This window comes from Vigna unguiculata, chromosome 5 (assembly GCF_037176805.1).
Source record: "Vigna unguiculata cultivar grain cowpea cultivar isolate G323 ecotype 2 chromosome 5, ASM3717680v1, whole genome shotgun sequence".
In the NCBI taxonomy this organism is placed as follows: Eukaryota; Viridiplantae; Streptophyta; class Magnoliopsida; order Fabales; family Fabaceae; genus Vigna; species Vigna unguiculata.
The window spans coordinates 16,967,248-16,980,035 of record NC_140796.1 but is presented as its reverse complement, the minus strand read 5'-3'; the positions used below and the strand labels follow the sequence as shown (position 1 = coordinate 16,980,035).

Below are 12,788 nucleotides of genomic sequence, written 5' to 3'. Positions count from 1 at the left end.
CGGTCTAGAAGGGTCAATACGCGTGAATAATCTAAAAGCGAGGTTCCAAGCTCATGACACCATAAGACACCGTAGGAGGTTATTTTAAGAAAATCGATTACCCAAACAAGGAAAATGCAAAATGGAACACGCGTCATATTGCTTAAAATACATTTTTCAAATTCAATCTATTTTTTATTTTTATTCTTCTGCTTCAATTCAGCTGTCATTATTTAGAGAAACTAATAAAATTTTAATGATTTTTCATTATGTTTCAAGTATATAAATTTAAATATTTTTAATTCAATTTTTATTAAATTTTCTTAATCTTCTTACTATTTGAAAAGTTTTAACATAAGTCTGTTGTTTAATTTTCGTGTTAATCAAATAATATAGCTGATATTTTATTCTGATATCTTGTTTATTTATTTTTATACGTTAGATCATATGTTTAATATGAAGTGATATTGCAATTAAATGAATGTTACATGTCATTACATTAATAATATTTTCTTTTATTCAATATGTTTTTAACTAGAATAATAGTCATTCGTATTTTTATATTAACAATCAGATCATTTCAATCACAAAAATTTTATTAACAAAACAGAGATACATAGTAAAAAATAACACTCGTGTGTGACAAGTAAAAACTAAATGACAAAAATTCAATTAAAAAATATAAAAATTTTAAATGTTCAACATAAAAAATCTTTTAGTAAATTAAATAAACAAAACATACTCAAATTTATTAAGAATTTAAACTTAATTAAATCATTAACGAGCGACAAACATCATGTATGGTTGACGTAAATGTTGTAATTTTATTAACTTTTTAGAGTTTTTATATCGCAGTATATGTCTCAATTCCTGTGCACCCACTACATATAAACACGCGGTGACATTTTTGTAATTAAAGTCATCTTTTATGTCTCGGTTGTTATACTAACCGAGGCATATAGCTTAAAAAATTCTACAAATTCGCGATGTTCCTAGAATTTGAAAATTTTTACCTACTTTTATGCGTCGGTTCTTTTATAACCGAGGTAGTAGGGACCTTATGCTTCGGTTCTTCTGTCAACCGAGGTATATAAGAAGACAATATGCCTCGGTTTCGAATTAACTGAGGCAATATGGTTTCGTAGGGTTAAAAACAAAAACCAAATCTTTTCACAACAATGCAAACCTTCTGCGATTTTCTTCTTCTTCGAGCATCCCCCACACAACATCGCAAATATTTTCTTCTTCTTCTTCTTCCACTACACCCCAGTCGTTCGTTCTGGCTTCACCACCGTTGCATCGCCCTACACCATGGAGGAGGTTGTTCCGTGGCCGCCGTTGCATCTTCTTCTTCTTCGAGCAACTCCACTACGTTGCTGCATTTTTGTTCTGCTTGCACCGCTGCTGCACCGTCGTTGCACTGCCAATTCACCGTCGACGAGATTGTTTCGGCGTCGCTGCTTCTTCATCTTCTCCGAGCAACCATCACGAAGGTTCCACTGCACGTAGGGTCTTTTGGTAGAAGAGAAAATGGGTTTCTAGTGCAGATTTGGTGCAATCAGTTTTGGAAGTTTGGATTTGGTTTTTGATCTTGTTTCAAATCTGGAGTTTTGGATCTGGTTTTCGATCTCAGTTTGGACCTATGTGGCTGGTTCTGCTTATGCATTACTACAGTGTTGTGTTCGTAAGGGAGAAAAAGAAAACCAAAAGACCCCAAAAAACCCTTGAGGAATGCTGATAAAGGTGATATGTTCAAGAATGGTGGTGATGAACTTGTTCTCTCCCAAAGGGGTTTGAAGAGAGAGTGGGAAAAGGAGTTTAGGCCTCGGTTGGTGGAGACCAAGGCAGTAACTATTTTTTATGCCTCGGGTTGATAACCGAGGCATAAAAGAGTGTCTTTTTACCTTGGCAGTATATGCCTCGGGTGCGAACTCGAAGCCAAAAGTGGAAAATAACCGTTATCGTTTCCCTTTTCTACACTGGTGTTAGTTTACTATAAAAAAATTAATTATTTGGTAAACTATCTAAAAGGTATGATCTAAACGCCTCCGTGATTTAAACTTAGTTTATTATATATATATATATATATATATATATATATATATATATATATATATATATATATATATATATATATATATATATATATATATATATATATATATATATATATATATATATATCACTTAAAGGATTCCGAGGCTTTTAAAGTTTTTATTGAAGTTACGATTTTCTTGCAGTAATATATTTGTTGTTGCATTAATATATTTCTTGTTGCTAAATACAGGTAATACAAACACACTTTGATGGAGCTCAAATGTGTGGTGGCTAGTAGAAACTCCATATGTAACAAAAAATGGCATGGAGACAAGTGTTTAAGGCTCTTGAAGCAATGAGGTTTGGAGTGGTGAAAGGAGAACTAGATTAGAAACTAGGCTAGTGGAAGGTGGCTAGAGAAAATGTTGTAAACCTCTGGCTTAGGTGCTCTCAAAATAATAGAAGAGTGGAGTGATCTCAACACAAACATTCTATTAGAAATTTCAAGAGTAAGCTCTACAAAGTGCAATAAGACTCTCTTTTATAGAAGAGAAGGTCACTAATGCACATGCACATGAAATGTGTTTGGAAATGAAATGCAAGTCTTGCAGAAGAAGTCTCCCTCTCGACCCTTGGATGCTCATGATGGGTTGGATGTGTGACAAGTGGCATGACACTCCTTTGCAAGCTAGAAGCCGCACCTCCCTTGTGGTGAATGGGGTGTCTCGGCCAAAGCTCCTTATTGGGCTTGGATTAGTCCAATTAAAATCCAATGAACAAGTTTATTTAGCTTACTATTTATGAAAGCAAGGCCTAAACAATGGGTCCAATTTTAAAGGCTACTCTAATGCTCAATCATGCAATCTCTTCATATCTTTACATCTTCTTTGACTCATGAAAAGAGTAATTGAAGCTCATGAGAAGTGTGACCATTTTGAGGAAAGCCCATTTGGATCTCCTTTAGAATGCTCCTTGTTATTGGGCCTCTTGGTGGACTTTGGGCTTGAGATGCATGTGACCATGAGAACTGGGCCTAGGCGTTGACCCAAGCTATAAGCCTTGGGGTGGATGCATCACACTTACTCTCTATTCTTAGTAGAAATTAAATTTATATTAGGGTATATGAATGTAAGTTAACAAGGAGGATTAAGATAACTCTTCGATTGGATATATCATTTTAGAACTCCACGAAACACGACAAACGCTCCTAGTTTCCAATTTCAAATATGCTCGTCCTTTCCAAAGATGCTCATCCTTTCCTAGTTGAGTGGAGGTTGTGTCTACAGAAGCCACTCTAACATCCAAGTTAGTCAAGTGCATCAACAAGCAGTAAATATGATAATTAATGAAGACGTAATTGTAATTTCGTAAACTGTGCTATTTATACTTAGTGAAGTTGTCTATGCCGATTAGCAAGAACTTAACTTGACCTTTGCGGTTGTAAAAGGTCCAATGATGTCCATTTCTCATTTCACCAAAGGCCATGGGGAGAAGATATGATGCAACTTTTGCTTTTTATGATAATGTTGTCATGCTTTTGGCAAAGAATACATTTCTTAACATACTCGACACAATTTGCTTCTTTGGTCGACTAAAAGTAACCGACTCTTAGGACCCATGTTGTCATGGTTCTCGCCCTAGAGTGGTATCCATAGATACTTTCATGTATTTTGCGTATTATGTATTCGACTTGGTCTAAGGTAACACATTTAAGTAGAGGTTGACTATAACCTCTTTTAAACAACTCATCATTCAACAAATTAGTGATCTTTCCTGACCTATCTTCACCCTCAGGGATATCTTTGATCTTGAGATATCTGATGAAATGAGTCATTTAGGTTGCTTCCCCATTGCCAACTTGCATGCATTCGCCTATTCTATTTATGAATGGTGACGACAACACCCGTTGGAGCAACAACTTATATCTCCCACTCCTCTCTGTACTTGCTAGCTTAGAAAGCACATCGAATCTCATATTATCTCCTCTCAAGATGTGTTTGAGCTTAACATCAACAAAACTGTCGATCTTGTTCCAGACCAAATGGTAATACTGAAGTAGTAAGACATCTTGTACTTGGTAATATCCCGTTAGATGGCCTACTATGAGCCGGGAAACGATCTGACAAATTATCTTGTTTGCTCTGACTTCTTTGGCCAGGGTAAGGCCGACTATGATGGCCTAAAACTCGTCCTGATTGTTGGATATCTTGAAATTTAAGTGCAATGATTTGTCTATTAATACGTCATTTGGTCCTTCAAGGACTACACTAGCTCCTGCTCCTTTAGGGTTAGAAGAATATTATACGTATAAGATCTACCATTCTTCTTCCAAAATATGGTCACCTTGTAGCTCATTAGCAAAATCCGCTAAGCATACCCCTTGCCTTCTCGACCAGAGGACTCTCTCGATTTGGAACCTTCAATAGTAGACATATTTTTTTAGATGATCGATGTTCAAACTCTTTTCGCTTTCGGTCTCCAACCATGATTAAGGCTTGGGGGTTATGAACTTATGTACCAACTGGTACAACCGGACAAAGTTGGATATAATTGACTGACCGGTTGAGGAGAAAAGTGATTGGTCATCACTAAAGTTAGTTAAACACATAATTAGCCTATGCAAGCAACAGTAAACAAGCTTAAAGGAAATTGGGCCACAATTAGCCTATCCCCAATCAAAATACAGGGCAAAGGTATGGTTGTTGGCACATTCATTATATATTTACTACATCATTTCGATCAAACTTGAATTGACTTTAGTATCAGAGTACCTTTAGCAGGTACTTACCGATCGGTTGACGAATAGATCGCCAGAATGCATAAAGGAAAATATTGTAATTAACACACTTAAAAATTATTTAAGTGAATGTTCAACTCTACACCCGAAACAATAAATTTTCCTTCCCATACACAATAGTATTAAAATTCTAGGAATTTACTTTTACAATTATTCTTTCATCATAAATTTGTTAGAATTTAATTAATAAATATTTCAAATATCAACAAATCAGATCATACTCTGGATAACTCACATTAAACAAACATGGAATAGAATTATGTAAGAACCAAACAATAAATGTGGGACTTCACAATGGAAATTAAGAACTATATATCAGACACAACATTAACAACCTAATCAGAACAGAAACAGATTGCATTTACCCAAACTTTAATAATGATAGAGCTTAGAAGTGCGTTGGAAGTCATTGCTCCCGATAAGTATGGTTTCCAGTGCCACAAGCTTTTGTTTTTTAGCTCATACTCTTACCTCAGAAGAAAGCAATAATGTCATAAATAGATTAATCAGCATCTCATAAATCACATCTCAGCAGAAAAGATTAATTTACAGTATGGAAAAGGATTCTCTAAATAGTAAGGACTAAGACTACAACTATGTAAATACTTAAGACTAAATATTAGGGGCTGCGCGGACGCAAGCCCCCTCTGCAACAAATTGTGATGTAGGTTCCACCACTAAGGTAGACCTCAGAACAACACCCCTTCTTTGTGCAATGAAGGTCACTGCTCTAGGCCATGAGCCTTCTTGATCACTCATAAAACCCCATCCAGGTAAGTATGTTTTCCAATGCCACAAGTATTTCTTTTATAGTTCATACTCTTTAACACTCTACTGTATATATCGATGTGGAACTTCAAATATGTTTACATTGGCCTCATTATGCTACTGCAGGTTCTTTTAGAAGATGTTTTATTGTGAAACTAATTCAAATGTCTAGTAAGATGTTTGGAATACAAAAACTGCATCTTTCATAAAATCTGCATCAAACAGGTCAAAATATGTGAAGCTATAATGATTTGTATGGTCCAAAGTATGATCAAAATAAACATGCAGCTAATATAAACACTCTTTAAGTGAATTATGAAATGGAAATATAGTGATATCCATTTGTTGTTATTATATTTTGTATTCTTCCATGGTAAAACAGATATGCATAGACTTTGAAGAACAAAAAACTATCACAAATATGAATTTCAATAGAGATTAGTCTGTCTGCACATTGTAATATTTGCTATAAGATTTCTTGAAAGATGAGGGAAGTCAAGCCAAATTATCATAAGGGCTGCAACAATGTTTAACAAAATAGTATTTTATTCATACTTCACTAAGAACCTGATAAAGTATTGGAGGAGATCTTATGTTCATAAAATTGTTAAGCTAAACAAAACATCAAAATACTTCAAAAATATTGATACTCAGCAACATATAAAACTGCAAACTTTCATAATTCCCTGTTTGGACATTTTAATTGTTGTTCACTATTAGTTTTGTTCACTATTAGTTCACAATTAACCAATTTTAAAATTTACAGAACATATTATCTTTTGCATTAAACTCTAAAAAATTCTCAAAAGTGGATTCCATGACAAAAACACCCAACGTTAACTTAGTGAAATAATGTTTATATGTTTTGTTGGCAACCATGTGAGCAGTCACAGATAATTAACACGACCTGGTCTAATGACCTCTGAAAAATCTCGAAAGAAGTGCACATGCATGCATGTTATTTATAATTCTCACCGTTTACTTGTCATCAAAACTTATTTCATTCCTTCCGAAACTTCTTCATTCTCGTCCCAATACTTGTTTTTGTCATTCTTATTTATTCTCATTTTAAATTATTAAAGCATTCATGCTTTATTATGGAATCTCATAGATGAGACCTTATTAAATTATTAAGTACCGCGAATTAAACTTGGAGTTAAAATAAAAATTTAATATTTGTGTGTAATTTTTTTTTTTATCTTATCGGGTTTTGTAAATGTTTTTTTATTTGTTTATATTATATCTTGTATATGTTTTTATTTTTCTTGTAATCAAATACTTTATAGATTCTAATTTTCAGAGGCTTGTTGGATGACCCTTCATAGTTTTTGGGTCCATGAGTACAATGTCCTGTATGTCTTTTTGTAAACTCTTGTATTCAAAATTTGCATATTTTGGAATTTGAATCACTTTTTTAAGTGAGAATTTTATCTAAGTTCTTCATTAGAACTTTTGGTCTTTATTTGATTTCCATTTCAAAATGAGAAATCTTTCTTTACTCATCAATTTCTCTTTATTTTCATATCAATCAAGATTGATAGGAAATTCTTCATTTATGATCCCGTTTATGTTTTTTGCTTTTTTTAATTCTTTAGTTCTAAAATGTCTCAACATTCCTACACGAGGTTAATTTTTCATCACTTGATTTTTGTAATCTTTCTTTTTTCTTTTGCTACAACTTTTTTTTTTTTATTTTCTCTCAATTGCTAGATTTGTTTAAAATTCACTAAATTCTTTCAGATTTGCTAGGCACTTTTCTCTTTATCCCGATGTTGATTACACATTTTTTTTCTTTTGTATGGTTTCTTTCAAATTATATATTTTTATTTAGTTAAGAGTGATAACATTCCAAACAATGTTCTACCACAAGTCACATCAATTATATTGTGATGGAGGTAGGTCAAGTCAAAATTTCATGATGTTTGGTTTGCTACTCTTTTTATAAAGAGTTGAATCTTGATTGTCAAATATAATTTTTTGCTTAGAAATAAGTGTTGGATCCAACATAATAAGTCTAATTATGAGTTGTCGCACTTCAAATAATATTTCGGTCATGTAACCTAGAGTGATTGTTAGCACGAAACGCTAGATGCATCGGTCATAATGTAGCAAGTGAGAAATATTGTTCTCTACTGAGGAACTTATGTAACATCTCTTGTAATCTAGAACTTAAAATGAAAGAGAATGGAGAGAAGTCCTTTAACCCTCGCAAAAAACATGTTTAAATACCCAATTTCGCATACTAGGCCCGCCATTCTTGCCCAACAAGTGATTAATGCCTCGTTTCGAATTAGGATTTGAATTTAGGTCTTGGAACGAAATGGGAGAGAACGCTGGAATGAAAATCGAATGAAAGAAAGCTACGTCACTAAGAGAAGATTCCAAGATAAGTAAGAAAGATCTGTTACTTTGAATCATGAAATTCAATAATAATGATGAATGGTTTGAAAAAGAAACTCAAGAATTGAGACAAAACCTCAATTTTTCATTTACTACAAAAGAGTCTCAGTTTCAAATATGTTTATTCAAATATTACTAAAGGCATGATAAAAGCTTAAACAGAAATTACAAAATTTCTTATTCTATAATCCAAAACTAATCTAAAACACTTACAAAGGTTCTAACAATGCTTTTATCGACTGCTTCGTGACTCCTATGGGAGTCCTAGCCATGTTTCCATCATTGCCTCCGACTTGAACAAAACATTTTATTACCTGCAAACAAACACGTAAACATAAGTGTTGAAAGCACCTTAGACCAGAATAGTCTAAAAACAAAAACTACTCCACCGCACGATTTATAACTCATAATCACGTGCTATGCTTCCAAATAACCAGCCCAAAACAAACGCAGCACAAAATTAGAGAAAACTCTCCATGCCAATGAGTCCAAATAGCACATGCACGTACAAATTTCATTGCACCACAATTCCAGCCCTGCATTCTGCAATGTTGGTCTCGTAGGCACCGTTTAAACCAATTGAATGAACCAGAGCTTTGGATAAGGAGAAGTGGAATGATCAATTTATTGGCCAATCACCGAACCAAACGTCCACGTTCACCACTCCACAAGGACCTCCACTGCCACAAAAATTAGATTAGCTACTGGGATGTAAAATTGTTGCTCATATAAAACACAGAAAGATTAGTTTACGGGACTATAAGCAGTTAATAAATGTACGGAACGAAACAATTTTGTATATTGAAGCACATACAATGAAATAAGACTACAACTAATTCAGATGGATCTAAATCAAAACTCCTATAACAAAGACTAAAACTACGTAAATTAAAACTAAATAATAGGGGCTGCGCGAACGCAAGCCCCTCTACCACAAATTATGATGTAGGCTCCACCACTAGGGTAGACCTTAGAACAACACCCCTTCTTTGTGCAATAAAGGTCACTGCCCTAGGCCATGAGCCTTCATGATCGCTCATTGACCCCATCCAGGTAAGTATGATCTTCAATGCCACAACTATTTCTTTTATAGCTCATACTCTTTAATACTCTGCTGGATATATCCATGTGGGACTTCAAATATGTTTACATTGGCCTATTTATGCCACTGCAGGTTCTTTTACGAATATGTTTTATTGTGAAACTAATTCAAATGATTAGCTTACAAAAACTGCATCTTTCATCAAATCTGCACCAAACAGTTCAAAATATGTGAAGCTATGATAAAAAAAAAAATGCAGCTAATACAACCACTCTTAAGTGAATTATGAAATGAAAAAATAGAGTGGTATCCATTTGTTGTTAATTATCATATTGTGTGTGTTCTTCCATTGTAAAACAGATATTTTTCCCAAATCAGTTACAAAATAAGAATGGTTTAATCAATTAGGGTAACTCATTACTGACGTAACTAGGTGTAAGACGGCTAGCTTTTCACCTTAATGAATTAGTGATGCTAACAAAACAATATCATAAAAATCTATATGCCTATACTTTGAAGAACAAAAAGCTATCATAAATGTGAATTTGAATAGAGATTAATCTGCATGCACATTGTGATATATTACTACAATATTTCTTGAAAGATGAGAGAACTTCAGCCAAATTATCATAATATCTAGGAGTCAATCTTGGTTAACATGCTACAACAATTTTTAACAAAATAGTATTCTATTCATACTTCACTATTTGTTGAACCTACTTCAGGAATATTGATACTCTGCAACATATAAAAACTGGGTTTTAAGCAAGTAAGGTAGGTCACAACTGACACTCACCTAAGTTGGTGTTGCTAACGTTATATCTTTATGTTGGCAATGCTTACAGAAGAATCTCACAAATATTTTAGTCTTTGGCACTGGTTTTCATTATAAAAGTGGTAACAGTGCTTGTATACTCATTTTAAATTACTAAAAATGGTAACAGTGCTAGTATACTAACACTTGTTCTTGTCTTTCGTACTTATATACTCATTTTAAATTACTAAAACACTCTGGTTTATTATAGAACCTGAACACTTATATTTGTTTTCTTTGGTTCTTAGTGATAGCATTATAGATATGACCTTATTAAGTACCGCGGAGTAGACTTCGAGTTAAAATAAAAATTTTATATTTGTGTGCAATTTTTTGTTTTGGATCTTTGTTGGGTTTTGTAGTTGTTTTTTTTTTGTCTATTTGTTTCTATTAGGTCTTGAATTTGTCTTAATTTTTCTTGTAATCAAATACTTTATAGATTTCAATTTTTAAGAGGCTTGTTGGATAACCCTTTATAGTGTTTGGGCTCATGAGGAGAAGGTCTTGTATGTCTTTTTGTAGACTCTTGCATTCAAAATTTGCTCATTTTGGAATTTGAATATTATTTTTAATAAATCACAATGAGAATAAAAAATTAACAAAGAAATTCATTTTATCTAATCTTTGAATCCAATTAAAAAAATACAACAGAATCAAATCTAAAGGCTTAATATTCCATTGAATATAAAAAATATAGAAATAACATAAAAATAGGAGAATAAAGGGCGAAAAATGTAAAAGATGAGAGAGGACCCTCTAGAAGGTCCATAAACTCTCTTTACTACTTTTCCTAGGTCTATTTATATAGAATATGAATTGAGTTTTTCTGTTGTTGAAATCTTTGAAATCTTTTATCTGGTAATGTAATATCTGTAAAATAATAAAAAATATCTGATCAGTTTTAAAAATATTTGTAAATATTCTTTTTTGATATTTTCTTATATAATTAAATTAATTATTTAAAATAGTTAATAAATTATCAACAACCGAATTTTGTCCAATTCTCCAATTCAATTCTTGCAATCATACAATCCAAATTTGTAGAGAAATCCAAAGATATCAATATTTGCATTCTAATCCCTCTTGCTTTGTCCATTTGACCAAACTTGGAATATTTGATTAATTGATTGTCCAATAAAAGATTGTCACGTGACGGTTCCCCTCATCCTTTCAAATGAGACTTTTCATCCTCTGGTAGGGATGTTGCTGCGTGATGGGTGATGGCATTTTTTCGACGAGGTAGGTGGATCTGCAATGGCTGCCTGAGTTGTTGGTGCATCAACAAACAATAGAATATTGAAAAATATTTTATACAACTAAAAAATAATTTTTAATTCATTTTCATTACAGGAGCTCAAAATATCTAATTATAAAAATCCCAATTAAATTTCAAAATATCTAATTATAAAAATCCCAATTAAATTAATATTTTAAGCATAAAAAATCAATTAAGAAGTTAAGATTAGAATGTAAATGAGAACATAAATATGATTCATCACTTAGTTTTATACTAAACCTAATACTTCATTTAGAGTTAGAGTCATGGGAAGATATCAAAATAATTTTGGTATTGGACCATTGGAAAACTGTGAAAAAGGTAAGAACATGGCTTCAAGGAACAAATAATTTCATCCATCCTCCTACACAAATAGATTGATAATTTGGAATAGATAATATGCTACTCTGATTTAGAATTCAATTATTACACTGATACAACAATAAGGATTACATGATACACAACAATAACCAGTTAATAAATGCCCAGTATAAAAAAAAATTATCTATTAATAGAACAATGAAGTAAGGCTCTACATTATTTAGAAGCAGCTAATTCATCACTTCTATAAACAAGACTACAACCATATAAATACTTGAAACTAAATAGTAGGGGCTGCGCGGACGCATGCCCCTCTGCCACAAATTATGATGTAGGCTCCACTGCTAGAGTAGACCTTAGAACAGCACCCCTTCTTTGTGCAATGAAGGTCCCTGTTCTAGGCTATGAGCCTTCTTGATAGCTCATTAACCCCATCCAGGTAAGTATGTTCTCCAATGCTACATGTATTTCTTTTATAGCTCATACTCTTTAATATTCTGGCAGGATATATTGATGTGGAACTTCAAACATAGCTTTAGGGTTTACTCTTTAATGCATGTATACTCTTTCATGCAAGTTCTCTTACGAAGAACTGTATTTTTGGTTAAGGAAAAACTGAATATAATAACGACTTGAATTGTCATAGAAAGGCTGTTGTTCATTTAAAAAAAATCAGCACACAAGTTCAACTTGTGGATTATAAACTCAGTTATTTTGAGGAGAAAAAAGACGTTATCTTATTGTGAAACTAATTCAAATGTTTAGCAAGATGTTTGGATTGGGGTACGTAAACTACATCTTTCATCAAATCTGCATCAAACAGTACAAAATATTTGTACCTATAATGACTTGTTTGGTTTAAAATATGATCAAAATAAACATTCAACTAATACATTAAGAGAACTATGAAAGAAAATATAGAGCGGTATCATAAAAATATATGTACGTACACTTCTATATGCGTACACTTTGAAGAACAAAAAACTATAAAAAATATGAATTTGAATAGAGATTAGTCTGCATGCACATTGTGATATATTACTACAAGCTTTCTTGAAAGATGAGGGAAGTCAAGCCAAATTATCTTGGTTAACATGTTACAATAATATTTAACAAAATAGCGTTCTATTCATGCTTCACTATGAGACTGGTAAAGTATTGGAGGACATCTTTATGTTAATAAAATTGTTGAGCAGAAGATCAACCTATTTCTAGAATATTGATTCTCAGCAACATATAAAACTGAGTTTTGACTTCCATAATTCCCTGTTTGGACATACTTTAATTATTGTTCACCATTTATTCACACTTACCAATTTTATAACTTAGAAAATATATTAGCTTTTGTCTTCAA

The 12,788-nt window shown here is 32.7% G+C and overlaps 3 non-coding genes across 3 annotated transcripts; all 3 read right to left on the bottom strand.

Moving 5' to 3' along the window:
- Window positions 1–5,433: 5,433 nt before the first annotated feature.
- LOC114186393 (U1 spliceosomal RNA) lies at window positions 5,434–5,594 on the bottom strand. Its single transcript, XR_003605052.2, has one exon. It is a non-coding gene; the product is annotated as a U1 spliceosomal RNA (small nuclear RNA).
- Window positions 5,595–8,882: 3,288 nt separating this feature from the next.
- On the bottom strand, window positions 8,883–9,042 carry LOC114186422 (U1 spliceosomal RNA). The gene has a single exon (XR_003605079.1). It is a non-coding gene; the product is annotated as a U1 spliceosomal RNA (small nuclear RNA).
- Window positions 9,043–11,721: 2,679 nt separating this feature from the next.
- On the bottom strand, window positions 11,722–11,881 carry LOC114186433 (U1 spliceosomal RNA). Its single transcript, XR_003605091.1, has one exon. It is a non-coding gene; the product is annotated as a U1 spliceosomal RNA (small nuclear RNA).
- Between the last annotated feature and the right edge of the window lie 907 nt (window positions 11,882–12,788).